Source organism: Miscanthus floridulus, chromosome 5 (genome assembly GCF_019320115.1).
Source record: "Miscanthus floridulus cultivar M001 chromosome 5, ASM1932011v1, whole genome shotgun sequence".
Taxonomy (NCBI): Eukaryota; Viridiplantae; Streptophyta; class Magnoliopsida; order Poales; family Poaceae; genus Miscanthus; species Miscanthus floridulus.
In genome coordinates this window covers 128484043-128493650 of record NC_089584.1, presented here as the reverse complement: position 1 = coordinate 128493650, position 9608 = coordinate 128484043, and the positions used below count along the sequence as shown (strand labels likewise).

The following is a 9608-nucleotide window of genomic DNA, read 5'->3' as shown; positions in this document are numbered from 1 at the left end:
ATGGTAGGAGATCAATGGAGAGATTGTTAGATTAATCTCTAATCCCAAACTGAGCCCAACGGCCCGGTTGGGCCCTTGGTCCGTGCCTTGATCGGGGGCATCCAGCTCACTATGGCTGGAGGGTCCCTGTCACACTGCACAATAAATAAAGGTGGAGGCCGGTGGCTTAAGTCACGAGGTTCACCTGAGCCGAGCTCCCTACCGACAAACCCTAAACCTGATCTAGTGAGGGGCGCAGCCAGTGATGGGAAGCACCTCCACCACGGCATTACGTCGCCTCCGGACTACGTCATCGGACTCCACTGCCTTCACTGTCGGTTGTCACCACACATCATCGACGCCGTCTTCACCGACCGTCGCTGCCCTAGTACAGACACCGATTCCATGGCGAACGCGAGCGGATCGAAAGCCTACAATGGTCAGTAACCTAGTACTACCTCTCTCTCTAATCTCTGTCTAGTTCATGTACTATGTACTAGGACATGTTATCCGTTTACGATAATGTACCCAACTAGATCTATTACCATGTGATAAGAATAGTTCAACAAGTAGGACTCCCACGCAAGCAGCCAAAGGGAATAGTTTGGTTGATCCGTGCCTGGTTTAGTGAAAACTGGTCATAGTCCTGCAAAGCATTCTATTTTTGAGAATTACTGTCCTCTTTAGTAGTACACGCAGCGGTGTGTGGCGCATGGGCGCATTGATTTAGGCTCGCTTTGGCAGGACTTCGGTGCCTACACTATAGCAGGGTGTCGACCGCCTAGCGGCCGACAGGTGCCTGCAGGAGTCGGAGCCGTGGAGCTAGAAAAACAAGCTTCTCCGACTCTGGTTGTGTCAATGAGAGAAAAGGAGGAGAGAGAAAAACGGCTTCGGTGAACAGTAACCGGGTATCGGCCCCTGGGCGGTCGATAGGCCGGAGCCGGAGCCGGAGCCCTGCCAAAGAGGCCCTTAAGCATTTAGGAGCACGCAGCAGAAGCGGTCGTGCAGCAGCAGTAGTTGGGGCTGGGACTTCCGGACCTGTTCACTTGAAATTATCAGCTAGAATCAATAGTATTTATTTTTCATAAAAAATCAGCTTTAGTCGGCTTATCAGCCGACTTTAATACCAGCCGAACAAAAAATGCCACTATGGAGCCCAGTTCGTTCGAGTACATATTACATCTACGTGGTGTTTAAATTGACGAAGTAAAGTTTAGGATATCACATTGGTGTCACGGCAATGTGTCATATGAAAATGTTGATAGTAATAATAAAATAAATTACAGAAGTTCTCACCAATCCACGAAACGAATTTATTAAAGTCTAATTAATTCATCATTAGCGCATGTTACTGTAGCACAACATCGTCAAATCATGGACCAATTAGACTTAAAAATTTTGTCTCATAAATTAGTTGCAATCTCTATAATTAATTATTTTTTAGTCTATATTTAATACTTAGCAATGTGTCAAATATCCGATATGATATAGGGACATAATTAAGGGACTTAATCGCGCTGCACATCGAATGTCTTCTACTCCTGCTCCCCGGAGTGGTCAAACCGAGTACCATCCCCAGCCAGGCACCGCACTACCCCCCCTCCGCCTCCTCCAAGCCGTCTCCCGCCCGCAGGCCGCGCCAAGAGGCGGACGGATTATAACCAGCCGTAGGGGGGGAGGACGGACAGGCGCAGGCACGTACTGGCGCTGGCACGGGCGCCCACCTCCTGGACGCGACGCCAATCGCCAAGAGGCGGGCGGGCGCTGTCTATTTTTACCCGTCCCGCTGCACCCCTGCTGCCGTCGCGCTCGCGCCTCACGCCCCTCACCTCACCTGGTCTGGTCTCTCTGCCCTTTTCTCCTTTCGCTTTCACGGCGGCCTCCTCACCATCGCCCTACCCCTCCAGCGGGCACAGGCCGCAGCTAGCTAGCCTCTTCTTTTCACCTCCGCCCGCGGCCTCTTCAAGGTCGAGTTCAGAGTTCAGTTCCCCGGTCTCGGCTTTGCCGAAAGAAAGGCACCCGGAACCCAACGACAGCGGCAGCAGCCAGCAGTTGAGTCCGGGACGGGCCGGGGCAAAGCTGGGATGAGAGGATGAAAAGGGGGGCGGAATAAAAAGGCAGGGGAGGAGGCGAGAAGGCTCGGCGGCAGGCCAGGCCAGGGCAGGGTAGCAGCAGAGCGCAGGCAGGACCGCCGCTCGGAAAGTGCGGAGCCGTTTCCCCTCTAGTAGCAGCTCTACTGCCTCCGTCCACTCAGCCCACGTCCACGCTTCCTCGCGCTCTCTCCAGGCCGCCAGGTGCTCCCGATCGCGTCGCTGCTAGCGCGCGCGATCCCCGAGACGCGGGGAGGGGAGAGGCCGCGCGCTTGATCGCGGTCGCCATGTCATCTGCCGCGGGCGGGTACGGCGGCGGCACGGGGAGCGGCGCCGAGCCCCACTGCCACGGCCACGGCGACTTCATGCTGCATCACCATGCACAGCACGTCGCCGCGCAGCAGCTCTACCACGTGCCGCAGCACAGCCGCCGCGAGAAGCTGCGGTTCCCCCCGGACGACTCGCCACCGCACGACTCCGCTTCCGCCCCGCAGCAGCAGCAGCACGCCGGGGTAGCCTGGCCGCCGCCGCCGCCACCGGCGTTCTACTCCTACGCGTCCTCCTCCACGTCGTCCTACTCCCCGCACAGCCCCACGCTGGCGCAGGCACAGCTCGTCGTGGCGCACGGCCTCGCCCCGCCGCTCTCGTCGCAGATCCCGACGCAGAACTTTGCGCTCTCGCTCTCGTCCTCGTCCTCGAACCCACCCCCCGCGCCCCCGCAGCCGAGGAGGGCGCACGCCGCGCCCTCGGCGCCCTTCGGGCCCTTCACTGGCTACGCGGCCGTGCTGGGGCGCTCCCGTTTCCTCGTCCCTGCGGAGAAGCTGCTCGAGGAGATCTGCGACGTCGGGGGCGCCGCCTCGCACGTGGACCGCAGCACCTCCGACGAGGGCCTGCTCGACGCTGATCCGATGGAAGCCATCGATCACGACATGGACGGAGGCCACCGCGCCTCCTCGGATGCTGATCCAATCTCCGGCGCCGAGCAGCAGTGGAAGAAGACTAGGCTCATCTCCATGATGGAAGAGGTGAGCTCTGGCTACCTTGCTTGCTTGTGTTGGCTCCTTAACTGGTTTCTCGTGCTATCTATCCTCCATGGTGTGTCCATCTTTTCTTCGCATGTTTCGGAATTGCAATTATCGCTCGCTCTGGGTGGAGAAGAATCTTGCTTATACAGGTCACATCGTCACTGCAGTTGTGGCCTGCTTTTGTTCACTGTAGTTGCATGTGCTTTTGATTTAATGATGATTTCCTCTGCCGTTGATACTCCTGGTACATCTTTTCCTGAGATTTTTTTTCTCTATACTCACTACTACTACTACGTGGTTGTGAGCTTTTACAGTTTGTACTGTTCATCGAACAGTCGTGTTCGTTCTATAAACATCGATTATTTTGATCGGCTCTCTAGCAGTAGGAATTGCTTCCGAGGTATACTGGTAATCTACATGAAATTATAGGAGTAAAAAGAGGTTGACTGCTTTGAACTCTTTCTAATGTCACGAGACGATAAAAACTGGCGTCACCTCTTGTGTCTTGGCTCGTCGTAGCCCCTGCGACCGCAAGCAGGGCAGCAAGCTTCCACGTACAAAATGTGTCTAGCTTCCATTTTTGGAACCCTGAATAGGCGATTGGTTTTCTGCAGAGTTCTTTAAGGGCATCTCGCTTCCATAATTGGGAAGCAGGCCTGCTTTGTTGAAGTCATGTCTTCATGCAAACAAAAGCGCCCTGCTCCCTTTTCCTAACATAGAGTTTCTTCTTTGCTTACTAATGTAGATGATTCAACCTCTCGACTAAGTTGTGATTCCAATAATTAAGAATACCTTTTTTTTTTCTAGGTTTGCAAGAGGTATCGGCTGTACTACCAGCAGGTTCAGACGGTGATCAACTCGTTCGAGACCGTCGCCGGGTTCAGCAACGCAGCTCCGTTCGCGGCGATGGCGCTGAGAGCCATGGCGAAGCACTTCAAGTGCCTGAAGAGCATGATACTGAGCCAGCTGCGCAACACCACCAAGGCCGCTGCCGCCAAGGAGGGCCTCAGCAAGGACATCGTCATGTTCGGGCTTGCTGGCGGCAGCGCGGCCGCCCTCCAGAGAGCTAGCAGCGTAGCTGCCTTCGGCCACGGCCAGCCGCACAACATCTGGCGGCCACAGAGAGGGCTGCCGGAGCGCGCAGTGTCTGTCCTCCGCGCTTGGCTCTTCGAACACTTCCTGCACCCGTAAGTCGCCTTGCCGGTTTTAACTGTTCGTTAAATGCAAATGCCCTTAGGACATGATTACATACTGTACCCTGCACTTGTTTCAAGACGATCATGGCTTAAAGGACGATTAGTTTTGCGTTGCTCGCCAATTACTAGTGGTTGGGATTAGAGCTCAATATCTATTTTAGATGGCTGATGGGGTATTGGAGACCTGTCAACTTGACCGTTCATGATGTGTTGCTGTTTGTTGAACACGGTGCCATGATGCATTCTAAAACGATGATATGTGATTTGATACATGCATGGAGAGTATGGGATTAGATGTTTTGCTGATACCACAGCAAGCATTCCTGTTTGTCCGAATCATTGTGTTGAACTTGCGTGATAGAATGCATGGCATCCAAATCATTACGATGGAGTTTGTAACATGATGGACCGTCAGACTTTATACCTGTTCGTGAGCTGCATTTTTAGCTGTCCGCATCATAAATATGCTGGAGTGACCAATTTAGTGGATCTAAGGCCGCTGCTGCAATCTTTGTTAGATAGTACTCATGACTTCGAAGCATCCTAAGGCGTCTTGTTCTTTAGTTTGGTAACGGACCCTATTTCTGATGGGTATGATATCGCAATCATACATTACTTGAAAGTGAGGGTTACTTGCAACCAAATTAATAGAGTACCAACCTATGCTAGACACTATGATTTATCAGTTTGATCTGCAGATTAAGTCTAGTTTTCATAGTACAATCGTTTCACATGATGTATGATCTAAAAGTTGAAATTATGTATCAACCAACAACAACAACAACATAGCCTTTCAGTCCCAAGCAAGTTAGGGTGGGCTAGAGTTAAAACCCACCAAGAGCAAGTCACGGTTCAGGCACTTTTTCTAAGCACTCATTCAAACATAGATCTCTAGGTATATCCCAAGCTTTCAAATATCTTTTTATTGTCTCCTCCATGTCAATTTCGGTCTTCCTCTACCTCTCCTCATATTATTAGCTTAGGACTCCACAATGCACTGGTGCTTCTAGAGGTTTCTTTGGACATGGTCCAACCACCTCAACCGATGTTGGATAAGCTTTTCTTCAATTGGTCCTACCCCTAGGCGATCACGTATATCATCGTTCCGAACTCGGTCCATTCTTCTGTGACCACAAATCCATCGCAACATACATATTTCTGCAACACTTAGTTGATGAACATGTCGAATCTTTGTAGGCTAACATTCTTCTCCATACAACATAGCTGGTCTAATCACCGTTCTATAAAACTTGCCTTTTAGCTTTTGTGGTATCCTCTTGTCACAGAGTTCCCAAAAGCTTGTCGCCACTTGATCCATCCTGCTTTGATTCTACGGCTAACGTCCGTATTAATATCTCCATCCCTCTATAGCATCGATCCCAGATACCGAAAGGTATTCTTCTTAGGCACTACTTGACCTTCCAAACTCACATCTTCCCTCCTCTTGTGCAGCTCCGCCAAAGTCGCATCTCATGTATTCGGTTTTAGTTCTGCTCAATCTAAAACCCTGACTCAAGTGTCTGTCGCCATAACTCTAGTTTTCTATTTACTAAATTATGTATCAACCGATACATCAAATTGATTGGTACAACCTCTTGATGTTGAATTGCTGATAATTTGTCACTTTAGAGCCGGTATCTGGAGTTCAGTCAGTTGTTTAATTATTGCTACCAATCTTTCCTGGCCTAAAGGGCGTACTCAGTGCAGAGAGCTCCCGTTCTGTGCGGAGTCTGGGGAAGGGTGTCAGTGGCAAGCCTTACCCTCGCCTGTGCAATGCGAGGTGACCGCGACTCGAACCTGGGACCTTCCGGTCACAGGCGGTAAGACTCTACCGCTTGCACTATGCCCGCCCTTCAGTCTTTCCTGGCCTATGGCCGAAAAAGTTTTCCCATCCACCGTTAGTCAATTTTGTCCTTTGTTTAGATCCCATATCAATCAGTGCTACCTTTTGTAAGCTTCGACATATCACATTGCTCAATCCTGGAAGTAATGTAGCAATGAGAAGCCCTTGACCACAACGATTGTCTTTGATGTAATGATCTAATCTTCGGGTGGTTTCATTTTAGTTTCTTGTACATTGTCAAATTGCGTGTTGTTTTTGTACACCTTTGTTGACTACTGATTACTAATTTACCTTTTAACGAGCTCCAATAATACTGTATCAGTCACACTTTGATTGTTCAATTATCCAGATATCCAACTGATGGAGACAAGCAAATGCTTGCTAAACAGACGGGTTTAACACGGAACCAGGTAAATAGCCATGTTGTATTTTTTTCAACTAGGTTTGGTGGATCTCTTGTATTTTGTCTTTGAAACTTTCTAATGGCCTATGTAACACTCGTCCAGGTATCAAACTGGTTTATTAATGCAAGGGTTCGTCTTTGGAAGCCAATGGTGGAAGAAATCCACAACCTCGAGATGAGGCAGGTGCACAAACACCCTGTTCTCGACAAGGGCCAGCACGCGTTGCATCACCAAACCCAGCATTCGTCCGAGAGCAGTGGAAAGCCCTCTGATCCTTCCGACTCTCAGCTCGGCCAAAGCAGCAGCATCACTAGGAACCACAACATCCCTGCGTCCCAGGGCTTTGCAGATGAGCTCTCCGAGATGTCCCACTCTATTCAGCAGGGACAGGTAACCTTTGCATACAATCGGCTGTCGACGCCACACCACAGCCTCGCTTCATCACAGCACCACCAGCAGGCAGGGCCAATGAGCGGCATTGGTGGTACAGGCACCGGTGGCGTCTCCCTCACCCTTGGTCTCCACCAGAATAATAGGGTCTGCATGGTCGAGCCGCTCCCGGCGTCCCTCCCTCCCAACCTTGCTCACCGCTTTGGGCTGGAGGAGATCAGCGACCCCTACATGATGGGCTCTTTCGGAAACCAAGGACCGGCATTTCGGCAAGGAGATCGGTGGCTATTTGGTTCATGATTTTGTTGGCTGACAAGGCTGCTGCTGCCATTGTTGCTTATGGTCAGCTGAGCTGAGCTCAGCTTGCTGATGGTGCACAAGCATGTATTTGTATCACTACTAGTATGTTAGAATGGTATATAAGTGTATCACTTGGTGGCTTTGGCTTGATCAGTTGGAATCAATTTCTTTGGAGAATGGAGAAAAAAACATTGCTGAATTGGCGAGTCCTTGTTGGCCCGATGTGCTGTCAAATGCTATTTGACTTCTAGGCTAATAGAGATCAGGAGGTTACCTTCCCGAGTTCACACTTGTTTGGTCTGAATTGAGATTTACTCCTAACTAAGATGAATATATTGTCTCCTTAAGCACAGTGAAGTCAAAGTGTTGAAAAATACAGATATTCCCAATGAAAAAAAAAATCTGGTAGCTCCTGTTTATGATCAAAAGTGGGGATGCTGCTACTGCAGTACTACTGTCTATGCTGAAGCTTTTACTTGTCCCCCTAGCCGTAGAACATGACCGACTGGCCTTGGTGTTTCAGCTTTGATTTGGTAGCCTTTTGTGTATATTAAGCTAGTAAGCATGCAGACATTTGGGTGCATCTTGTATCCTTGTATGGGGTAGCCTCCTAAAGCTTGGACAAAAGTATGATTTGCCCACTTGTTAACGTTTAGTAGCCCGGTCTGTGACGTTAACAAACTATGTTGGGTCTGTCAGCTTATGATTGGCTTGCCTCCTGATCTATGGGTTAAATTATTGCGAACTAACAGCACCTCAAATGGCAAAGATCTGATGGATACTGCTTTGTCTTGGTCTTGGACAAAGCAACCATGCTGCCTGTCATGTGTCATAGCAAGATTCCTTTTAAAACCCAAAATCTCATAGAAATCTTGTACTCACCCAATCCCATAATATTTGACGTTTATGGACATGAGAATTTAGAAGTGAAAAAGTATGATGCATAGAAAACAAGGAGAGAGATAGAGAAATTAAAATAGAGATATACTAGGAGAAGAAAAAATATGTAATGAGAGAAGAGAAATGTGTATCGGGAAGTACCACAAATAAAATTTAAACCCTATAAAATCATCTATTTTGAAACAGAGGGTGTAGCGATTTTATTTCTATCGAAGTTTTCTTCTAGAACACAACCATTTTATAAAAAATGTTAAATTTAATATGAATCAATTTAATTTTATAAAAAAGGTATTGAACACCAGAAAACATTCTACGTTCCGATGGGACCTAATTTTGGTTCTTAGTTTTGTTAATCTAATATCCTTAGTTATGCGCAGAGCAATCCTCGGATCTTTGAAAGAATATTGTGAGTATGACACAAAGTTACGCCATACCAAGATAGATTTCATAAAAACTCCTAGATGACGATGTTGGAGTACAAGTGTTGCTCTCTCACAACCATATTAGATCCTTTGGAACCCATTGATTCTTGTTATATAACAATTTGGTGTAATAAGACTTTCTAGCCTGATTCTCTCCTTACAAGTCTTGGATGAGACCTTGGTGTTAGCCTATTTGTACCTATAGCTTCTATCGTTGGTTTATGTAGTTCTCTCCAAGATCTACGAGACACTAGTGATTTTGGCCAATATAGAAATGTATCTGGAGCTAGGCTGTGTGGCTGGCTCCATGCACACGATTGCTTGGAAGGAATCCATGCACGTCAGTGACGGCTGCCATGAGCCCAGGACCCTCTCAAAGAAATCGAAGGGACTACTGTAGCAAGCTACGGTGTACTGTTCATAAAAATGTACTGGGTCATGGACCCTCTATTCGTGTCCTTTTCAACGCGTCAGGTTGGGGGATGGGTGTGCAAATGTCCTTTCAGCTTATCCTGTATTTCCTCCGTGCTATACTGTCTCTATAAAAATGTATTGGTTAATTTTTTAAAAAGTTTTCACTAGATCTGTAGAAAATATTAATCAGCTTGTTCGCTTGTTGGTTTCAGCCAGCCCAAACCAGCCAGCCAACAGTATTTTCCTCTCACAATAAACCAGCACCAGCCAGCCCAGAAATCAACCAGCGAACAGGTCGAATAACATCTATATCTTTAAATAAGTTTATTATAAAAATATTTTAGCGACTCATCTAATGATACTAATTATACACTATAAATAATAGTAACATTTGTATCTCTAAATTGAAGGAACAGCAACGTCTGCGGATGCCGCTTCCTCCTTGGAGGCATCCTCTTCATACCACGTCTTCTGCCTTGCTAGTGTTTGCAAGTGAAAACCTTCCCATGTTGGGCTAGTGTCGTCGGTGCCTTTGGTGTCGTTTCTTTCCTGAAGGCTTCGTTAGGCTTCTCCTGCTCTGTCATTCCGCTTTTGCTCAACCATGTTGGTGCTCGATGGTTTGTCGAGTGGTGCTCTTAGTAGCTT

General features: G+C 48.3%; 1 pseudogene; it reads left to right on the top strand.

The window, feature by feature from the left end:
• Positions 1-1689: 1689 nt before the first annotated feature.
• LOC136450735 (BEL1-like homeodomain protein 9) lies at positions 1690-7584 on the top strand (annotated as a pseudogene).
• Positions 7585-9608: the final 2024 nt, after the last annotated feature.